General features: G+C 41.4%; 3 pseudogenes; 1 reads left to right on the top strand and 2 right to left on the bottom strand.

Annotated features, from left to right (window-relative positions):
- Positions 1 to 928: 928 nt before the first annotated feature.
- On the bottom strand, positions 929 to 8,096 carry LOC119924256 (annotated as a pseudogene).
- Positions 8,097 to 8,239: 143 nt separating this feature from the next.
- On the bottom strand, positions 8,240 to 9,213 carry LOC119924255 (annotated as a pseudogene).
- Positions 9,214 to 9,630: 417 nt separating this feature from the next.
- Positions 9,631 to 23,224, top strand: LOC119924253 (annotated as a pseudogene).
- The last annotated feature ends 745 nt before the right edge of the window (positions 23,225 to 23,969 follow it).

Below are 23,969 nucleotides of genomic sequence, written 5' to 3'. Positions count from 1 at the left end.
TCCAGAAACTTCCAGGAAACAGCCGGCAGATGTGCTCATGATAGATGTGCTTGGGGCATGTACAAAGTGTCTACTATATTGTTATATTGTAGTCTCCCAAGTGCCTAGCACAATGCTCTGCACACAGTAAGTGCTCAGTAAGTCCAATTGATTGATTGATTGGGGCAGCCATGGCAGGAACAGGAAAGGAAGAGTAAGGCAATGGCAATGAAAGGAAAAGGGAAAAGTAGGAAGGATGAGACGAAGTGGGTGAGTAGTATTGGCTGTTCCTTCTTTACTTACCTGCTACTGTTGCTGTCTCCACTGATACGGTTTTCATGCCCCCTCTCCTGACTTTTAGCTGTGAGAGGGGTATCAAGTAGTTCATACTATCATTTTGGGTTCAGGAGAATAGGACTCAAAAATTTATGACCATCCCATCTGTCATGGGATAAATGGTCATCTTAGTCTTTATGTTTTAAGGTACTTTGCTAAGCTCTCACTATGGTGCAGGCACTGCACTAAGCACTATGCTAGATACAAGGTTAGTATCTAGAGAGGGGTATCAAGTAGTTCATACTATCATTTTGGGTTCAGGAGAATAGGACTCAAAAAATTATGACCATCCCATCTGTCATGGGATAAATGGTCATCTTAGTCTTTATGTTTTATGGTACTTTGCTAAGCTCTCACTATGGTGCAGGCACTGCACTAAGCACTAAGCTAGATACAATGTTATTGGTTTGGACACAGCTCCTGTCCCACATGGGGCTCCAAGTCTCACTCTGGAAGGAGGAGGGGTTAATTCCCATTTTATGGAGGAGGTGACTGGGCATAGAGAAGTTAAGTGACTTGCCCAAGGCCAAACAGGAGACAGGGGGTGAAGCTGGCATTAGAACCTGGGTCTGCTGACTTTCAGGCCCAGGCTCGTTCCACTAGGCCACATTTCTTATTTAAGGAATTGCATTCGTGGTGTCATACAATTTATTTTCACTGTTTTCTTCTTTAAGGCAACTTTCACCTCCTGATTTCTCAAGCTATAGATCAAGGGATTAAGCTTGGGGATCACGATGATGTAGAACACTGAAGCAATTATATCAGTGTCTAGTGAATGATTTGATTTGGGCTGTAAATACATGAAGGTGATGGTCCCATAAAACTTTTAACGGATGTTAAGTGGGAGGTGCAGGTAGAAAAGGCTTTATGTCTCCCTTCAGAAGAGTGGATCCTTAAGATGGCCAAGAGAATAAAAATGTAAGAGATGAGGACAATCAGAAGGGAGCTGAGTGTATTAAAACCAGAAAATGTGAAAATCAGCTCTCTTTGATGCTGGTTTCATAGCAGGACAATGCTAACAAGGGGACCTCATCACAATAGAAATGACTGATGACATTGGAGTCACAGTAGGAGAAACAAAATGTCAGAAATGTGTGATAAAATCCAAGCAAAAAACAGTATAGGTTAGTACCAACCACGAGTTGGGTATGCAGTTTCCAAGACATCACAGTTGTATAAAGAAGAGGTTGGCAGATTGCCAAATAACGGTCATATACCATCAATGCCAGGGGAAAAATTTCTACATTTATGAAAGTGATGAAGCAACATACTTGAATAGCACAGGCTGTGAAAGAAATGCTTTTCAACTCTACAACCAAGTCCATCTGCATGTTGAAAATGATGGAGGAGGTATAACAGAAGTCAACAAAGGCTAAATTGTTTAGGGAAAACTACAGAGGAGTGTGAAGTCGAGGGCTGAGCCCAATTAATCCAATCAGTCCAAGATTCCCCATGACACCAAGTACATAGAGCAATAGAAAAAGCACAAAAAGGACGGCCAACATCTGTATGCTATCTGTGAGTTCCACCAGAGTGAACTCCATCAGTCTGGAATAGTTACCTCGCCCCATGAGATCCTCCAGATTGCTCAGCCTTTAACCCAAGAGGTGGGATTTTATTAGTGAAGCAAGAGTAAAGCGGTGTGTGATTCTCTCAGGCTAACAGTTAACATTTAGCATAACAGAACGGAATAGCATTTAGTTTAATATAAACTTCCCCCTCCCAATATATTTGTAGACAATCAACCTCAAAAGCATCTACTTAGTAGTAGCAGCAGAAGTACCATTTATCGCGTGATCATTTGGTGTGGTGTACTGTTTAGGGACTTGGCAAGAACAGAATAAAGAATCTTAGTTCAAGTAATAGACTGTCCCAAGCAGAAAACTAGGGAGGTTGATTATCTTCATTTCATTAGAATTTTTCCAAGGGCAAGAGTGAGCTCATCAAAACCATTCTTGAACAAGTATATGTTTCGTTCTCATTTACAGGTTGGCACGAAGTAGTTTGTGTCCAATGGTTGGTGCAGCCTTGATAAGGATAGGGATTTCATTAGTTCCCGAATATTCTTCAGTAATTCAGGCAACGTTAATGAGATGAATTCCTTCTCGGGGGAAATTATTTCAAGGCTTCATTTTGGGGATGGAAAAGGAACCGTTTATCCAGGAGAGAAGTAGAAGCAAATTTGAGCAGAGGAACTGTGAAAGGCTTATTACTGAAGAGTTCTTGAGCCTGCCAAGTCACTGAACTACAGCTATTTGGCTGAGATAATAATAATAATAATAATAATAATAATAATAATAATAATAATAATGATAATGTCATTTATTAATAGCTTACTATGTACAAAGCACTGTTCTAAATGCTGGGGAGGTTACAAGGTGATCAGGTTGTCCCACGGGGGGCTCACAGTCTTCATCCCCATTTTACAGATGAGGGAACTGAGGCCCAGAGAGGTTAAGTGACTTGCCCAAAGCCACATGGCTGACAATTGGTGGAGCCGGGATTTGAACCCCTAACCTCTGATCCCAAAGCCCGGGCTCTTTCCTCTGAGCCACGCTGCTCTTTGAGATGCCTCCAACTATCCCCGAGTGGAAAGTCATTCACACCCCACATCTCCTCCTCCAGCCTCCATTCGAAGCAGGTATGTGCCTGCTAAAGACACCTCCTCTAATCTCTGTTTGAAGCAGGGGTGTGCCTGCTACAACTGGAGAATCATCCCTGGGCAAAATGGCATGTTTAGCCTGCCGCTCCACTTCCTTCCAAGATGGCTCTTAAATCTTAGGAAGCCAGCTTGTTGGAAAATGAGCCCGACATGGAATTGTCAGTAATACACATAGTTTCTCCCCTGACACTCCCTGTGAGGGATCTAGGAATTCTTGGGTTCATTTCCCCAGATGGGTTAGGTGGAAAAATGCATTATTGCCTTTTATTCACATCTAAAGTAATGTCCCTTAGTCTCAAGGCACCCCATTTTCCCCTTAGGCACGGAGGGTAACCAGTCTCAACATTGTTTTTCAAGTTGGGTCTTTTTCCCTTCAGTTTTCCAGGAAGCTTTTCATGACAAATTTTCGTGGAGGCAGTAGAGGAGGTGAGCACGGATGAGGATGAACGTTAGCTTTTGAAGTTCAGCAAAATACTAGACAGAAGCCAGCTTTTAAAAATCATCATCAATAAAAGAGGACAATACTGGATTTGTAGCTCTGTGGACAGAAAACTATAATAGCAATTTAATTCCTTCCATCAATTAACCTATTTGTAAATATTATTCTGTATCTTTTCCATTGGAGTGCGAACAGTTGAGCAGGGAATCCTCACGTTTCTGTTTTGCATTTCCTAGGCGCTTAGTACAGGGCATTGCATCCAGTGGGAACTCAGTAAACTTTACTGCAATAACTACTACTAAGATCTGAGAACCAAGTAAGATTGTCCTGGATTATTAACAATAATAATAATAGTAATAGTGTTTGTTAAGCACTTACTATGCTTCAAGCACTGTTCTAAGCACTGGGGTAGATAAAGGCTAATCAGATTGTACACATTCACTGTCTTACATGGGGCTCACAGTCTTAATCCCCATTTTTACAGATGAGGTAACTGAGGCTCAGACAATTTAAGTGACTTTCTCAAGGTCATGTGGCAGACATGTGGAGGAGCTGGAATTAGCACTCAGGTCCTATACGAACAAGAGTTATTTCATCAACTGCAGCAGAGAAAGTATAGTGCTATGGTACAGTGCTTTGCACACAGTAAGCGCTCAATAAATACGATTGAATTGAATTGAACTGAATTCTGACTCCCAAGTAAACACTCTATCCATTAGGCCATGCCACAAGCGACATCTGAAGTGGATTGCTTAAGCTTCTCTCCTCCATGACCCCTTTAGCTAGGGGTTTGGCTTATGCTTATGCAAAGGAAAGGTTGAGATCCTTATATATTCTTACTTCTTCAACCTGGTACAAGAAGACTGGAATCCCATGACAGGACCGCTCCCAAGAACATCACCATTTCTTGTGGATAGTAGACTTTTCACTTTCCTAGGCAAGTTACAGGATTTGTAGTCAGGTTCATTTTCACAAGAGGAATGTGTAAACTCATTGTAGGCAGGGAATATGCCATTTAATGTTGTATTGTTGTTTCTCAGGCACTTAGTAAAGTGCTCTGCACACAGTAAGCACTCAATGAATATGATTGAATGAATTAAAGTGAGGAATTGTCAGGAAACCTCGTAGTTATTATTGTTATTATTATTATTATTATTATTATTATTATTATTATTATTATTATTATTATGGCATTTGTTAAGCACTTACTGTGTGCCAAGCACTGTTTAAAATGCTAGTTAGCATGTTAACCAAAAATATTTAAATGAATTGGCCATTTTTGTAATCACTGCCATATTTTGCTAGCATGACTGTAAGTTTCTAGACTGTAAGGTCGATGTGGGCAGGGAATGTGTCTGCCAACTCTGTTTTTATTGTACTCTTCCAGGGCTTAGTATAGTGCTCTGCACACCGTAAGGTCTCAGCAAATGCCATTGATTGATTGATTGACTCAAGCTAGTTACTTTCTTGCAGTTGATGAAATGTCTTGTTGACACATAACACCCTCCTTTGCAGCTTACCTATTTAAGGAAGAAGCCAGATATTGTGCCATCTTAATTATCTCATCACGGTTATTAATTACCAGGAAATCACACAATTCAGTAAAGCCCAACATACCTCAGTACTGGAAGTTATGAAATCACCATCAGTCCCTGGCAGAGGTCCTTCCCCATACCTCTTTAACTCTTCCACTCTGGGTAATTTAGAGGGCAATTCCTTTATTAAAGCAGTGGGTTTTTAACCGTTACTTCAAAGCACATGTTACATTAAGGAAAAATGAACGACCCAGTTTCTTTTCTTACATACACTCCTGGTAAAAATGCAGATTACATAGGATAAACTATAAACTGAAATATATTCCCCATGGACTCATCAGGAAGGACTCATCAGAGAATATGTAAACAGTGAGTAATGCAGGATCATACCTTAATAAAAATTTTAAATAGTACACCCCAGTGGGCCAAGAGTCATGGAGACATTTGAAAGTGGGAACTGAGGAATTGTAAGCCCTTCTCTGTACTGTAAGCTCATTATGGGCAGGGAACATGTCCGCTAATTTATCTTGTATTGTATTCTCCCAAGCTCTTAGAACAGTGCTCTGCAAATAGTAAATGCTCAATAAATGCCATTGATTGGCTGATTGATTATGTGGTAAAAATCAATCAGTAGTATTTAATGAGTGCTTAGTGTGCATAGGGCACTGTACTAAGCATTTGGGTGAGTACCATAAAGTAGACATATCTGCCCTCAAAGAGATTAAAACAGCTTTCAAAAAGAAATGTTATCCACAGGTGGGAAAGAATGAAACCAAAGAAGTTGATGAAAGATTACTGCAGCAGTTCACCCCTTCTTACTCCTGCCTCAACCCTAGTAGACCTCTTCTTTAAGTTGCATGCTTGGGGTTTTGCAAAAGTGCTGAGGCCATATATAATACATTGCATCTGTGGAAAGTAGACTGGGTAAAAATAATAACAATAATTATAATTACAATTATTATAATGGTTATGCATTTGTTTAGCACTTACTATGTGACAAGCACTGTTCTAAGCACTGGGATAGATACAAGGTAATCAGGTTAGACACTGTCCCTGTCCCATATGGGGATCACAGTCTTTATTCCCATTTTACTGATAAGGTAACTGAGGCACAGAGAAGTGAAGTGACTTGACCAAAGTCATACAGCAGATAAGAGGCAGAGCCGGGTTTAGAAACCAGGTCCTTCTAACCAGGCCCGTATGTTACTAGGCCATGCTGCTTCTCTAGCTGCCTCATCTGCCCCTACACATACACATATTCACACACACACACACACACACACACACACACATTCACTCACTCACTCAATGGCCCCTTATGCAATTGAAAAAGTTGATTATGACTTGACAATAATAGTGTCTATTAAACCCTTACTATGTGTCAACCACTCTTCTCAGATGTATATAGGTAATCACTTCAGGTACATCTCCTGTCCCATGTGGAACTCACACTCTGAGAGAGAAAGGCAGTTTTCCTTTAGTAAGAACTTTCTACTGCTGAAAATTTTGTTACTACAATTTCAAGAGAATTACTTCTCATTAGAAAATCCTTTCTGAATTGCTAATTATTTGAAAGTCGCTATTTTCTATACTCAACATTTTAAAGTTATTTTTAGTAATAGCATCTCTATCAAAAGTCTCTCCCATCTCTACCATAAAGGGGATATAAGCAAATTTAGGGGGCTCAATTTTATAATGAACTGTCATTAAGATCCAGTCTTTCTTTGCTTGCTTTGATTCTGAAAAGTTATTCAACTGAAGTTCATTTGAATTTCATCCTATAAAAATTGAATTTCATTTCCAAAGTTTAATTTGGTGTTTTTCAAAGCATATCATTGCTTGGGATTAGCGAATGTTAAGCAGTTATATCAAATATCACGAACTCTTCTTGTTTTAGTATTCCCAGTTGACAAACAGCTGATTTTTACTAAAATTCATCAGCGAACATTTTGAACCTAAAACGTCCTAGGAAAATTCAAAATGCCTTGATGAGTTCCTTTATTATATTTGTATACTACATTATGATTTGGTTTAAAATTTATTAACTTTAAAATTTTTGTCTGATTCTGTTTTTTTCCCACCATTGGAAAAAAAAATTCAGGTCACTTCACTTAAGCTGTATTTGACCAGAATATTTTTTTAGCAGCCCTGAATTTCTGGTCAAATAATAATCGTCATCATCATCATCATCATCATCATGGTGCTAGCTAAGCATTTACCATATGCTAGACACTGTAATTGCTGGAGTAGATACAGGATAATCAGGTCTCACAGAGGGCTCATAGTCTAAGTAGGAAGGAGTAGAATTTATCCCCGTTTTACAGATGAGGTAACTGAAGCCCAAGGTCAGACTTGCTCAAGGTCACACAGCAGAAAAGTGACAGAACCAGGATTAGAACTCAGGGCCTTCTGATTCCCAGGCCTGTCCTCTTTCCACTAGGCCATGCTGTTTCTCACACTGGTCTACCCTCCCATCCTTCATGTACATACAAATGGATTAATTTAAGGTCTGTTAACATAGTGAAATGGCCCCAGAAGTTGGAGCCAATGCAGTGAGAATGTTGGCTTCCAGAAGTGTCCCAGAACGCACTGCCTGTAAGGTAAGAGACATTGGTCAATTCATAAATCACAGGAGCAAGATGACTTTTCCCAAGGAAACTGCAGTGGGGTTACTGATAACTGTGGTATTTATTAAGAGAGTCAAGCCCTGGGGTAGGTAACGGAAAATCATATTGGACACAGTCCCTTCCCACCTGGGGTGGACATTCTAAAACAAGTATTTAATGGCTATTTTACAGATGAGGAAACTGAGGCATAAAGAAGTAAAGCGACTTGCCCAAGGTCACATAACAGGTAAGAGATGAAGCTGGGATTAGAGCCTAAATCTCCTAATTCCCATTCCTGGGCTCTTTCCACTAAGATATGCTTATCCCTACTTTTTCCTGAACAGTGTTAGGAAATTGAGCAGTCTTCTCTCACTCCAGTATGCCTCAAACTGAGGGAAATATGTCTGGGCAGAAGGCAGAGATTCAGAGCAAGTTTACATATTCTGCTCCTTTCTTGACTAGTACCCTTCTCTGTCCCAAGATGATAACAAAGTTCTATTTTCAAGTCAAATACCTAATTGACTGGAACATTTGAACATGACTGAAAACACCTTTTGATATGGTGCAAATTTCTGAGCATGGTCCTTTTCTAATTCCCCAGTTTGATTATCTGATCTTTATATTAAAAGGAAACAGTCCAGAAATGTTTTAAACAGGACTTTGGCCTTATTATTAAAGTTTTTTATTGAACGGATTTCAGGAGTTTGAAATGTAGCCAACAAGCAGTGAGAATTATTTCCAGGGCCTCCTTCACCTCCCAGTTCCTCATACTGTAGATCAGGGTTTCAGGAATCACCTGGGTGTAAAACACGGAGGCTATTTTATTTATTTCAAATGAATGACTAGCTTGTGGCTGCATGTACATAAAAATCAGAATTCCGTAGAACACAGCCACCGCCCCCCACCCCCCCGCCCGCCACCACTAGGTGGGAACCGCAAGTAGAAAAGATTTTGCATCTGCTTTGGGCAGAATTAATTTTAGGATGGTAGAGATAATGAAGATGTGGGAAACCATGACAACCAGGAGGGAGAAAACCAAATTGAAAGTAGAATCCCCAAAAATGAAATATTCTGCGACATGGGTGTCGGAACAGGGCAATGCCAAGATGGGTAGGCTATCACGATAGAAATGATCGATGATGTCCATTGCAGAAGGACACCCCGAAACGTGAAGATTACTGTGAACAGGGTCATGGCCAAGCTGTAGATGTAGGGAATGGCAACCAAAAGAGTGCAAACTTTCTTTGAGACGATGATCCTGTAGAGCAGAGGATTGCAGATGGCCTCATAACAGTTGTAGGCCGTCGCGGACAGGATGAAAAATTTGGTAATGATAAAAGCAATGAAACAACAGAAATGCATGGCACAGAGGTAGAATGAAATGGATTTTCTCTCCTCCAACAAATTGATCAAAATTTGGGGGCCCAGATATATGGAATACCCAACATCAACCAAAGCCAAGTGGCCGAGGAAAAAGTACATGTGAGCTTGAAGTCGAGAATCAGTCCTGGTCAGGAAGATGAGGTCCAGATTCCCCATGACTGTGGTACTATAGATAAGCAGAAACACGATGAAGAGAGGGATTTGCAGCTCTGAAAGGTTTGTGAGCCCGGTGAGAATGAACTCACTCAGCTGGGAATGATTTCCCTCAGCCATTATCTCCGTGGTGAGTATCTGTAGCTAGAGAAAGGAGAGCAGTTGAAGTATTATCCTTCACATTTTAGCTCACGTTCATTCAGGAAGGGGAAGTAAAATGCATTTCTTTAGAGCACCATCGATTTAGATTTCTTTTCACCTTAAAGAAAAGTTATTCTAGTCTCAATACTGTGAGCTCATTTTGGACAGGGAACGCATCTGTTTGTTATTGTATTGTACTCTCCCAAGTGATTAGTACAGTGCTTTGCACACAGTAAGTACTCAATAAATACAACTGAATGAATGATTAGTCCTTCTTGGATCTTGAACAGTTTTAGGTTCCACACTTTTTTTTTGCCCAGTTCTTTAGCAGGTTCCAGTGAACATAAAACAAGCATAGAAAAAATTAATGAAGAGCTTTCACAAATCTAGTCTATGATGTGGAAAAGGTTAGAGACCTGTGGTCAAGAAGTATCAGCGGTAGCATTTATTGAGCACCCATTTGGTGTGGTTCACTGTACTAAGTGCTTGGGAAGCACTGACTATCAAAGTGTCATGTTCCCTGCCCACACGTAGCTTACATCCTACCGGGAGAAGCAAACATAAAAATATAAAAACAAGTACAGAATATTTTTTATAAATTTGCATGCCGTTTAAATTTATTCGAGAGAGCATTTCCTTTCTACTTTGATCAGGGCAGTTGATTAATATTCATTCAATCATATTTATTGAGCACTTACTGTGTGCAGAGCACCGTACTAAGAGTTTGGAAAGTACAATTCAGCAACATATAGAGACAGTCCCTACCCAACAACAGGCTAATAGGTGGTCCTCAAAACAAACAGAAACTTTCTTGGTGAAAAACATCAACACATCATATGATCAAGACTCTAAGTAATGAACTTGGTATCGAATAAAGGCAAAGTGAATAACACAGTGAACATGCTTGTGTGAGTTCTTAGATGAGAATTAACCAAGAAGCATAGATTCAACACCCATCTCATGTACGACAATAACTCTGTCCTGCTTAATTAATTAATTAATTCAGTCATTCATTCAATCGTATTTCTTGAGCCCTTACTGTGTGCAGAGCACCGTACTAAGCGCTTGGGAAGTACAAGTTGGCAACACATAGAGACGGTCCCTACCCAACAACAGGCTAATAGTCTAGAAGGAAGTGGGGGATTCAAAGCCTCATTGAAGGCACATCTCTTCCAAGAGGCCTTCCCTGACTAAGACCTCCTTTCCTCTTCTCCCACTCCCTTCTGCATCATCCTGACTTATTCCTTTTATTCATTCCCCTTACTAGCCCCACAGCACTTCATTCATTCATTCAAAAAATCATATTTATTGAGCGATTACTGCGTGCAGAGCACTGTACTAAGCGCTTGGAAAGTACAATTTGGTAACAGATAGACACAGTCCCTACCCAACAACAGGCTCACTGTCTATCCGTAATTCTGTAATTGAGAAGCAGCATAGCTTAGTGGAAAGAGCACGGGCTTGGGAGTCAGAGGTTGTGGGTTCTAATCCTGGATCCCCCACTTATTAATTGTGTGACTTTGGGCAAGTCACTTAACTTCTCTGTGCCTCAGTTACCTCATCTGTAAAATGGGTCTTAAGATTGTGAGCCCCATGTGAGATAACCTGATTACATTGTTTCTACCCCAGTGCTTAGAGCAGTGTGTGGCACATTCATTCAATTGTATTTATTGAGCACTTACTGTGTACAGAGGACTTAACAAAAACTATCATCATTATGATTAATTCATTTATATTATTGTCTGTCTCCCCCTCTAGAATGTTAGCTCACTGTGGGTAGGGGATGTGATTATTTATTGTTAGGTTGTCCAGTAAGTGATTATAACTATGGTTGACTGACTGACAAACTCAAGTCTCAAGAGACATTAGATCTTTAGATGAGTGTATATAAAGCACATGCAAAGGTCAGTCCATTTGGCTAACATTAGTGCTAATATGTGGGGAGAACACAGATGTTTGGCATAGGTGTAGTGCTGGCCAGCCTCTTTGGCAATCAGTTTCCCCATTGGAGTAAAGACAGGAGTTGCCCTTTAGAGATTCATGGGGGGATGGAGGGGAGTGAAGTTTGTGACCACATATCTCTTTAAAGAAATAGGTGGCATCAAGAGAGGGGGCAACAGTGGCTGCCCAGAAAAACTTGCCAGAGATAGTTGAGCCCCAAGAACACTGTTCCTTTTTATTGTCATGCCCTAGTGGAAAGAGGACAGGCCTGAAAGAAAGAGGATGTGTGTTCCATAACAGGCTCCACGACTTGTCTGTGTATGACCGTGGGCAATTCACTTAACTTCTATGTGCCTCAGTTACTTCATCTGTAAAATGAGGATTAAGACTGTTTGCCCCATGTGGGACACGGACCGTGTCCCACCTGATTATTTTGTATCTACCCCAGTGCTTAGAACAGTTCTTGGAACACTGTAAGCACTTAATACATACCGCAATTATTATTATCATTATTACTATCTACCAAACATAGCCCTTATGCTGGCCTCTGTCCACATTTCCTCAACTCATATGTATCTTGGGCTTGTGGACAAGGAACATGACTATCAACTCTGCTCTGCACCCAGCAGTCACTCAAGAAAAACACTTATTATTTTTCTTTAACAGTTATGTTCTAGCACTCTGCTAAGCATTGGGGTAGGTACAGTACAGTCAGAACATACACAATCTCTTTTCCATATGGGGTTCACAGTCTATGAAATGAGGAGGGAAAATAGGCATTTTATTCCCATTTTATAGTTGAGGAAACTGAGACACAGAGAAGATAAGTGAATTTAAGCCCACCGTCACACATCCAGTAAGTAGTGGAACTGGAATTAGTACCCAGGTTTCCAGATTCCCAGCCCTGTGCTCTTGCCATTAAGCCATGCTACTTCCCTGCCCTAGAGCTGACCCTGGTCTTGGATATCTTTATTTGCCTATGTATCATTTCAGTCCCACATAAAATCAAGGATTTCCAAATGACTTTAGGAACATCTCAAAAAAATACCCAGTGAGATTAATAGATAAAATAAAATCTACAAGCAGAAAAACAATTCCATAAACCACAGGGATTGGGTCTTTTAACTCTGTTGTGTTCTTTCAAGTGATTAGAACAGTGTTCTGTACAAAAGGAAGATAAGATTATCCTATCAGGACTGGAGTAAGTGTGAAAATATGAGGGTCTAATGACAATATTAGAGGAAAAGACTGGGAGAAACAACATATATTAAGGTCAACTAGAACAAGAAGACAATATGAAGTATTAATAATAATGGTCTTTGTTAAGAACTTACTATGTGCTGAGCACTGCTCTAAACGCTGGGGTAGATACAAGGTAATCAGGTTGTCCCACGTGGGGCTCACAGTCTTTATTCCCATTTTCCAGATGAGGTAACTGAGGCCCAAAGAAGTGAAGTGACTTGTCCAAGGCCACGCAGCAGACAGGTGGGGGAACGGGGATTAGAATCCATGACTCCCAAGACTGTATGATTTCCACTGAGCCACACTGCTTCTCAAGCATTAATATTTAATAACGTAAAATATTAATATCAAGCATGCAAATAGCTATAATGATATTATATGTTATCATTTACGTTGTATGTTTATTTTAAAGGAGAATGTAGTTGTGTTCACCTTTAAGGAAATTCCTGTAGCAGGAAGTACTGGAGCAGAAAACAAAATGGCAGCAGAAGCAGGTCAGCTCATAAACACTGAAAACATACCTTCCCACCACTTATTTGTGGTTCTGAAAAACGTGAATTGCCTGTCTTAATTAATAGAAAAGTAATTCAATAATGATGGTAGCATTGGGTCCTGAATGAAGCGACTCCTCTCCCCTCTTCAATTCATACTTCACACCACTGCCCAGCTTGTCTTTGTCCAGAAACGCTCTGGACATGTTACTCTCCTCCTCAAAAATCTCCAGTGGCTATCAATCAACCTACTCATCCGGCAGAAATTCCTCACGCTTGGCTTCAAGGCTCTCCATCACCTCGCCCCCTCCAACCTCACCTCCCTTCTCTCCTTCTACAGCCCAGCCCACACCTTCCACTCCTCTGCCGCTAATCTCCTCACCTTGCCTCGTTCTCGCCTGTCCTGCCGTCGACCCCCGGCCCACGTCATCCCCCTGGCCTGGAATGCCCTCCCTCCCCACATCCGCCAAGGTAGTTCTCTTCCTCCCTTCAAGGCCTTACTGAGAGCTCACATTCTCCAGGAGGCCTTCCCAGAATGAGCCCCCTCCTTCCTCTCCCCCTCCTCCCCCCTCCATCCCCCCTCCTTACCTCCTTCCCTTCCTCACAGCACCTGTATATATGTATATATGTTTCTACGTATTTATTACTCTATTTATTTTACTTGTACATATTTATTCTATTTTATTTTGTTAATATGTTTTGTTTTGTCTCTGTCTCCTCCTTCTTGACTGTGAACCCACTGTTGGGTAGGGACCGTCTCTATATTTTGCCAACTTGTACTTCCCAAGAGCTTAGTACAGTGCTGTGTACACAGTAAGCCCTCAGTAAATACGATTGAATGAATGAATGAATGACTCTAAAACTCAACATGTCCAAGACTGAGCTCCTTATTTTCCCTCTCAACCCCCATCCTCTCCCTGACATTCCCATCACTATAGACAGCACTCATCCTTCCCGTCTCACAAGCCCACACCTTGGTGACATCCCTGACTCTGCCCTCTCATTCACCGCACACATCCAATCTGTCACCAAAACCTGCCGGTCTCACCTCCACAACATCGCCAAGATCCGCCCTTTCCTCTCCATCCAAACCGCTACATTGCTGGTTCAATCTCTCATCCTATCCCGATTGGATTGCGGCATCAGCCTCCTTTATGACCTCCCATCCTCCTTTCTTTCCTTGCTTCAGTCTATACTTCACTTTGCTGCCCGGATTATCTCTGTACAGAAACGCTGTGGGCATGTCACTCCCCTCCTCAGGAATCTCCAGTGGTTGCCTGTCAACCTACGAATCAAGAATAAACTCCTCACTTTCGGCTTCAAGGTTCTCCATCAATTTCGACCCCTCCTACCTCACCTCCTTCTCTCCTTCTACAGCCCAGCCCGAACACTCTGCTCCTCTGTCGCTAACCACCTCACTGTGTCTCATTCTTGCCTGTCTCTTCGCTGACCCCTGGCCCACGTCCTTCCTCTGGCCTGGAATATCCACATCCGCCCTCCACATATCCGCCAAACTAGCTCTCTTCCTCCCTTCAAAGCCCTACTGAGAGTTTCCCTCTTCCAGGAGGCCTTCCCAGACTGAGCCCCCCCTTTTTCCTCTCCTCCCCCTGCTCTGCTCCTCATATCTCCCCTCCCTCCCTCTGCCCTACCCCCTTCCCATCTGCACATCAGTTGTCTATATTTGTACATATTTATTACTCTATTCTATTTGTACACATTTACTGTATTCATTTTATTAATGATGTATATATAGCTATAATTCTATTTATTCTGAAGGTATTGACACACATCTACTTGTTTTGTTTTATTGTCTGTCTTCCCCTTCTAAACTGTGAGCCCGTTGTTGGGTAGGGACCGTCTCTACATGTTGTGGATTTTTTTGTACTTCCCAAGCACTTAGTACATTGCTGTGGCACACAGTGAGAACTCAATAAATAGGATTGATTGAATGAATGAATGAATAGAACTATACCCCAAAACCTTTCTTTGTTGCTGAAGGTTTGGTTCCTCCCATGAAGATATGAAATGCCAGGTATTTCTTCTGAAAGTGCAACTTAATTTAGAACTAATCCATTGCAGAAGGCCATTTACTTTTCTTATATGTTTCACAAAGGGAATGTGACACCCAAACAAATTAGTCATTGTAGGCTGTGTCCATACTTGAGAAATGCAAAGCTGAACCAATTTCTAGTATAATGAAGAAGGGACAATTATGGCCTAGTTGAAAGAGCATGAGCCTAGGAGTCAGAGGACCTGTGTTCCTATCCTGACTCCACCATTTACCAGCTCTAAGACTTCGGGCAAGTCACTTAATTGCTCTGTGCTGCAGTTTCCTCATCTATAAAATGAGGATTCAATACCTGTTCCCACTCCTACTTAGACTGTGAACCCCATGTGAGACCTTATTATCTTGAAATTACCCTAGCACTTAATACAGCTCTTGGCAGATAGTAAGGGCTTAACAAATGACACGATTATTGTTACTAATGAAGGAACCAAAATACCAAACTTATTATTGAGGAAAAGGAGTATTTATTGATCCAAAGTATTCAGTTTGGTGGCCCATAATAATCAATTTCTCTGGATCATCATCATTTATTTTCAATTACTATTGAACTCATAAAACACAAGGACATAACACCCATTTGCTTTAACTATTAAACTCAACATATGTAAACTCACAAATTGAGCAATTGTTGACTGAATTTGTTTGATGTTAATATCTATTCAGACTAAGAAACCACTTTTTTCTCACCAGAAGGGAAGTTGCCTCGACTGTCCACTTCACATTGCTCTTGAATCCCCCTCCTTTCTCCAACTTGGCCTTGTACTTTTGAATTTCTTGAACAAAACACAGAAAATATGATTCTCTGGTCCTCAACTTTTAAGTGATTATGAATCTTTATTGCTAGGGGATTACAGGGCAGTGCTCTCTAAATAAGAAACAATATCCATCTTCCCTCTAATGATGACAGTCATTTAAAGGATTCTTTGCATCTTGAGATCATTTACATTCTATATATCCCATGGGAAACGGGAGAAAACAAAAATCCCTGCAACATTTCGACGAGAACGACCTGAGTGAAGAAAAGCAGGCCCCACACCTTGATGAGCTGCTTTCCCACCCCTCGGATGGAGGGTGGGAGGTTAGGGGGGAAAGTGGGGGATGTCCCATCTGACCTCTGAAAACAATTTCCACCTTCCCTCTGGAGTTGACACTCATTTAAAGCATTATTTGCATCTTGAATGCTTTGCATTCTGTGTATTCCATGGGAAACGGGAGCAAAGAAAAACCCCTGCAACATTTCAATTAAAACCACCTGAGTGAAGAAAAGCAGTTTTTCCTCCACAGGTAGGTTGTACCATTGGGTTTATTTTCCACACTAAACCAACTCATTTAATTCTGCAAAATCCTGTGATAACCCAAAGGTTATCCAAGTTTCCATTTTGGTTGTTCATTTAAGATTCATTCCAGATTAACCATAATAATTCTTGCTGAAGTTTTGAGTAATTTGTATCTTTGATAATAATAATAATGCTGGTATGTGTTAAGTGTGTACTATGTGCCAAGCACTGTTCTAAGAGCTGGGGTAGATACAAGGTGATTAGGTTGTCCCACATAGGGCTCACAATCTTAATCCCCTTTTTGCAGATGAAGTAATTGAGGCACAGAAAAATTAAGTGACTTGCCCAATGTTACACAGAGTGGTGGATTCAGGATTAGAACCCACGACCTCCGACTCCCAAGCCCGTGCTATTTCTGCTAAACCATGCTGCTTCTCTAATGCTATAGAGAACATGGATAGAGCACCGGCCTGGGAGTCAGAAGGTCTTGGATTTTAATTCCAGCTCTGCCACTTGTCTGCTGTGTGATTTATGTCCCAAACTGAAGCAATAAAAAGTGAAGTGACTTGCCCTAGGTCACGCAGCAGGCAAGTGATGGAGCTGGGATTAGAATTCTGGCCCTCTGACTCCTCAACCAGTGCTAATCGTGCTACTCCATGCTGCTGAACTTCAGTGATCTAAGAATTGACTGGGACATAACCAGGTGATTTAGATGCAGCTGGCAGTCCTCAGATTTACTAATCAATTGGTCCCTGAAACCTGTGCTTTAAGCCCTAACAGTGTGTCAGAACCATTTTTTAATGGCATTTATTAATCACTTACTTTGTGTTAAACACTGTTCTAAGCAACAGGGATAGATAAAAGTTAATCAGGTTAAATACAGTCCAGGTCCCACATGAGGCTTATTTTACTTTATTTTATTTATTAATTTACCTATTTATTTATATTAATGTCTGTCTCCCAGTTTAGACTATGAGCTCGTTGTGGGAAGGAATGTGTATGTTGTTCTATTGTACTCTCCCAAGCTCTTGGTACAGTGCTTTGCACACAGTAAGCTCAATAAATACAACTGAATGAACGAATGAATGAATGTGACTCACATTCTCAGTAGGAGGGAAAGCGAGTATTTAACCCTGATTTTACAGTTGAGGAAATTGAGGGACAAAGAAGTGAAGAGACTTGCTAAAGGTCACATAGCAAGCAATTGGCAGAGCTGGGATTAGAACTCAGTTCCTCTGACTCCCAAACCTGCGCTGTTTCCACTAGACCATGCTGCTTCTTGATTTTATTCTAGAACAATGTTCTGAATAAAAACTAGTTCCCGTTGGAGAGTCGACTCTTTCCAAAATTCCCCATAATTGTGTACTCAATCAATGAGAAATAAATAAGAGTTAGATTAATGCATTTATATTGAATCAGAGAGGTTCCACAATAGGAGAGTAGATTTTTACTTCTCCAAAATCACAATGGATTTATCCACTCCCGCTAGTGATCCCAACTGGCAGTAAAAAAACATTTCCTCAATCAATCAATGGTATTAATTGACCATTAATTGATTATCCCAACAATCCTCTGTTTCACCACTCCACCTCTCTTCCAAATTCCCCCTTTTCCTCTTTGTTTTCCCATTTGTCTATGATTCCCGTGCATCCCCTCAATCATTCAGTCAGTTAAGTTTTAATTGCATTTGTTTAGTTGTTACTATGTGCCAGGCACTGTACTAATCCTTGCAGATACAAGATAATCAAATTGATATAGTTCCTGTCCCCCATAGGGCTCATAATCATAATCCCCATTTTATAGGTGAGATAACTGAGGAACAGAGAAGTTAAATTATTTGCCTAAGATCATGGAGCCAACAAGTGGCAGAGCCAGGATTAGAACCCAGGTCCTCTGACTGTCAGTCCGGTGCTTTTTTGAATGCTTACTGCATGCCCTATGTGCTAAGTGTTCAAGAATTAAAAAAAAATAGTTTAGTCATATGCTCCCTAGAACTAGTGCCATAAAAATGCTGGTATTTATAAAGTGCTCGCTATGAACCAAACCCACACATGGCTTACAGTTTAAGAGGGAAGGAGAACTGATGGAAACTGAGTCCCAAACATGTAAAAAGGACTTGCGCAACCAAGATCACACATCAGGCAAGTGGTAAAACTGGGACTAGAATCCAAATCCTTTTCCTTCTAGCTCTGTGGTCCTTTTACTAGACAACCCTGCCTCACAGTGCCTTAAAGTGAGTTGGTGCTGGATACAGAACCTCCTTAGAACCTGAGGTCCCGAGGAACCTACTTGGAAAAATAAACTGTGAAACAAATTTACTAATTGTCAAAAGGCTAAATCCTGCTGATATTAAAGACTGATATATAGTATAGGAGTAACATGGCCTAGTGTGAAGAGCACAGGCCTCGGAGTCAGAGGACCTGGGTTCTATTCCAGCTTCTGCCACTTCTCTGCTGGGTGACCTTGGACAAGTCATTTGACTTCTCTGTGCCTCAGTGACCTCATCTGTAAAATGGGGATTAAATATCTGTCTTTCTTCCTACATAGATTGTGAGTCCCATGGCTGACATGGTCTGGGTCCAATCTGATTAAGTTGTATCGACCTCAGAGCTTAGAACAATGCTTGACACACAGAAAGTGTTTAAAAAATATCATCATTACAAATCTCCTAATAATTGTTTAGATATACCTTTATGAATAGGATGATATATTTTATGTGATCTAATTTTAATTAAGTCAATTTCAGGTAATGAAAAGTTGAGATGGCAACAGCTAATTTTTTAGGGCATTCCAAGGCATTGGGTGAATTTTTGTCCACCCACTCTTTAAAGGTATCTAAACAATTAATCACGTTCCTTAAACCTAGGTAACTGGTTATTTATAGCCGTGTAGATCATCAGCTCTCCATTCTTGCAGAAATATACACACCAGAAAGGGATTTACTGCTTAGGGCTTTACCTCCATATTCTTCTGAAGAAGGAGATGCAAATCAAAGACAGTGTCAGAGCATAACAATGCAAGCTATCAATATGACCTGAATGAATCTGTCTTGACTTGATGAAACTGATTATGCCCCAAGACAAGTGGAGAGTGGGTTGTCCCATTTATGGAAGGATATGCATATGGATTTAAGTGGGGAGGGCTCTGTCACCCCAAACCTCCCAAATCCCTGGTTTCAACATAAGTATTGAGAAGCAGTGTTGTCTGCTGGAAAAACCACAGGCCTGAGTATCAGAGGACATATGGACTAATCTCGGCTCTGCCACATGTCTGCTGTTTGACCTTGGAGAATTCACTTAACTTCCTTGCACCTCAGTTATCTCATATGTAAAATGGAGATTAAGAGTATGAGCCCCATGTGACACAGGGACTGTGTTAAACCTGATTATCATGTATCTACCCTAGTGCTTGACACACAGTCAGCATTTAACAAATACTACAATTAAGGATTTTAAGGTTGATTTAGTGATAAATAAAGTTGTATAGTAACAATAATAAAAATACAATAAATAATTATGGTATCTGTTTAGTGCTTACTATTTATCAATACCTACACTAAATTTTGAGGTAGATACAAGTTAATCAGGTTGGACACAGTCCCTTTCCTGCATGGGGCTCACAGTCTAAGTAGGAGGGAGAAGAGTTATTGAATTTCCATTTCACAGTCTAAACAGGCTCAGAGAAATTAAGTGATTTGCCCAAGGTAACACATCAGGCAATAGGTAGAGTTGAGATTAGAAGTCACATCCTCTGACTCCCAGGCCCCTACTCTTTCTACAAGGCCATACTGCTTCTCATACTGTTAAATATTAACATTTATTATTTATTATTAACATTCAATATTTGATGATAAGCACTTGACCAAGGCATCACTAAACACATGGGAGAGTACTACTTTGCTCCAATGCAATTGTTAATTATTTGATAATAAAATTATCAAATAGTACATAGTAAGCCCTTAGCAAACAGCATTGAAAAACAAATATTGCCCTGCTCAGTAGACACTTGCCTATTAAGACAACACTGTTCTCTTTCTCAAGCAGCTGATGCAGACGGAATATATGGCAAACAGAAACCTGACCTATGTGACTGAGTTTGTTCTCTCAGGTATCTCATACTTTCCAGAATGGCAGATTCCTTTCTTCCTGTTGTCTATCTTATTACAGCGATGGGAAATCTTGGGATAATCACTGTTACCAATACAGATTCCCGACTAAAATCTCCGATGTATTTTTTCCTCTGGCATTTGGCTTTCATCAATCTTTTCCACTGCTATTTCCCCCTAAATGTTGGTGAACTTCTTAGTGGAGAATAAAACCATATCCTATTATGAATGTGCATCACAGATAGCTGTTTTTCAACTTTCATTTTTGCAGAGATTTTCGTGCTCGCTAGCATGGCCTACGACCGATACGTGGCTATCTGTAAGCCATTGCTTTATAGGGTGATCATTTCCAGGGCAGTGTGTATCTTACTGGTTATTCTTATATGCACCTATAGCTTCACTGAAGGAGAGATTGTCTCAACTTATGTATTTTCAGTGTCCTACTGTTCCTCAAATATAATCAATCAATCAGTCAATCAATCAATCATATTTATTGAGTGCTTACTGTGTGCAGAGCACTGTACTAAGCGCTTGGGAAGTACAAATTGGCAACATATAGAGACAGTCCCTACCCAACAGTGGGCTCACAGTCTAAAAGGGGGAGACAAAACCAAACATACTAGGAAAATAAAATAAATAGAATATATATGTACAAGTAAAATGAATGAATAAATAAATAAATAAATAGAGTAATAAATATGTACAAACATATATACATATATACAGGTGCTGTGGGGAAGGGAAGGAGGCAAGATGGGGGGGATGGAGAGGGGGACGATGTGGGGAGGAAGGAAGGGGCTCAGTCTGGGAAGGCCTCCTGGAGGAGGTGAGTTCTCTGTAGGGCCTTGAAGGGAGGAAGAGAGCTAGCTTGGAGGATGGGCAGAGGGAGGGTATTCCAGGCTCGGGGGATGACGTGGGCCGGGGGTCGATGGCGGGACAGGCGAGAATGAGGCACGGTGAGGAGATTAGCAGCAGAGGAGCGGAGGGTGCGGCGTGGGCTGTAGAAGGAGAGAAGGGAGGTGAGGTAGGAGGGGGCGAGGAGATGGACAGCCTTGAACCCCGGGGTGTGGAGTTTCTGCCTGATGCACAGATTGATTGGTAGCCACTGGAGATTTTGAGGAGGGGACTAATATGCCCAGAGCGTTTCTGGACAAAGATAATCCGGGCAGCAGCATGAAGTATGGATTGAAGTGGCGAGAGGCAAGAGGATGGGAGATCAGAGCTGATGCAGTAGTCCAGACAGGATAAGATGAGAGCTTGAATGAGTGGGGTAGCAGTATGGATGGAGAGGAAAGGGCGGATCTTGGCAATGTTGTGGAGCTGAGACCAGCAGGTTTTGGTGACGGCTTGGATGTGAGGGGTGAATGAGAGAGCGGTGTCGCGGATGACACCAAGGTTGCGGGCTTGTGAGATGGGAAGGATGGTAGTGCCGTCAACAGAGATGGGAAAGTCAGGGAGAGGGCAAGGTTTGGGAGGGAAGACAAGGAGTTCAGTCTTCGACATGTTGAGCTTTATGTGGCGTGCAGACATCCAGATGGAGAGGTCGTGAATGCAGGAGGAGATACGAGCCTGGAGAGAGGGGGAGAGAACAGGGGCAGAGATGTAGATCTGGGTGTCATCAGCATAGAGATGATAGTTGAACCCTTTGGAGCGAATGAGGTCACCAAGGGAGTGCGTGTAGATCGAGAACAGAAGGGGACCAAGCACTGAACCTTGGGGAACCCCCACAGTAAGAGGATGGGAGGGGGAGGAGGAGCCTGCAAAAGAGACTGAGAATGAACGACCGGAGAGATAAGAGGAGAACCAGGAGAGGACGGAGTCTGTGAAGCCAAGGTCAGATAGCGTGTTGAGGAGAAGGGGGTGGTCCACAGTGTCGAGGCAGCTGAGAGGTCGAGGAGGATTAGGATAGAATAGGAGCTGTTGGATTTGGCAAGCAGGAGGTCATTGGTGACCTTTGAGAGGGCAGTTTCCGTGGAATGTAGGGGACGGAAGCGAGACTGGAGGGGGTCGAGGAGAGAATTGTTGTTGAGGAATTCTAGGCAGCGTGTGTAGACAACTCGTTCAAGGAGTTTGGAAAGGAATGGTAGGAGGGATATGGGGCGACAACTAGAATGTGAGGTGGGGTCAAGAGAGGGTTTTTTTAGGATGGGAGAGATATGGGCATGTTTGAAGGCAGAGGGGAAGGAACCAGTGGAGAGTGAGCGGTTGAAGATGGAAGTTTAGGAGGGGGAAAGGAATGGAGTGAGAGATTTCATGAGATGAGAGGGAATGAGGTTAGAAGCACAGGTGGCTGGAGTAGCACTTGAGAGGAGGGAGGAGAGCTCCTCTGAGGATACTGCTGGGAAAGATGGGAGAGTAGCAGAGAGTGTTGAGAGCCGGGGGGTTGGAGAAGGGGGGGAAGTGACTTTGGGGAGGTCGGAACTGATGGATTTAATTTTGTTAATCAAGCACTTCTATTGTGATCATTTCCCTCTGCTGGCACTTTCTAGCTCTGATACCCACATACCGGAGACAATCGTTTTTACATTTGCTGGCGGTAATTTGATTTTCACCCTCACAGTTGTTTTGGAGTCCTATTTTTTCATTATCTTGGCCATTGTGAGGATCCGCTCCTCTGAAGGGAGGTGGAAAGCTTTCTCCACTTGTACTTCTCACCTGATGGATCTAACAGTTTTCTATGGGACTCTCTTTTTCGTGTATCTGCAGCCCCAAGGCAGTCACTCCTTGGATACAGATAAAATGTCTTCTGTGTTCTATACCCTGGTGATCCCTATGCTGAATCCGTTGATCTACAGCCTGAAGAACATGGAAGTAAAACATGCTTTGAAAAGACTGGACTAAATCCTACCAATCTTTCAAACTATGAATTTAAGAACTGCTTAATAAAAACAGTAGAAAAAGGGTTCTCGTAGTGTTTTATTGTTTTAGTGCTCTAGTTACATGGAACCTCTGTGAAATGTGTGTTTATGAACTCTGAAGCATTGAAATATGTTCTTTTCTTCACTATAATTCATAGTGGTTTGGAGATTACACTCATCATTTGTAAATTTTCAGATAAATTAAGTGCTTTAAGAATGAGGTGAGATCCACACTCTATATTCTAATTAGGGTGGTTTCAGCTCAAAATAATTTTCTTATCAACAATTAATTGAATAACGATGTCCCTAACATTCTCAGCATGGCTCAGTGGAAAGAGCATCAGCTTGGGAGTCGGAAGTCATGGGTTCTAATTCCGACTCCACCACTTGTCAGCTGTTTGACTTTCTGCAAGTCACTTAACTTCTCTGTGCCTCATCTGTAAAATGGGTATTACGTTTCTGAGCCCCAGGTGGGACCATCTGATCACCTTGTATCACCCCAGCATTTAGAATAGTGCTTTGCAAATAGTAAGTGCTTAACCAATACTATTATTATTATTATTGTTGTTGTTGTTGCTGTTGTTGTTACCACAAAATGGTTCTGTAGTTTTTTCAAAATCATTCCATGTCATTTCTTTGTGGATAGCAGAATTGTAGTGATTTTTCAAATCTCTATCCGGTGATAATTTGGAAAGCCAAATGACTCAACTTAGATTAGCACATTTTGGACACATGATCAGGAGGAATAATTCT

This window comes from Tachyglossus aculeatus, unplaced genomic scaffold (genome assembly GCF_015852505.1).
Source record: "Tachyglossus aculeatus isolate mTacAcu1 unplaced genomic scaffold, mTacAcu1.pri scaffold_89_arrow_ctg1, whole genome shotgun sequence".
Taxonomy (NCBI): domain Eukaryota; kingdom Metazoa; phylum Chordata; class Mammalia; order Monotremata; family Tachyglossidae; genus Tachyglossus; species Tachyglossus aculeatus.
Note: the sequence above shows the minus strand (reverse complement) of the source record. Positions and strands in the feature narration are given on the sequence as shown.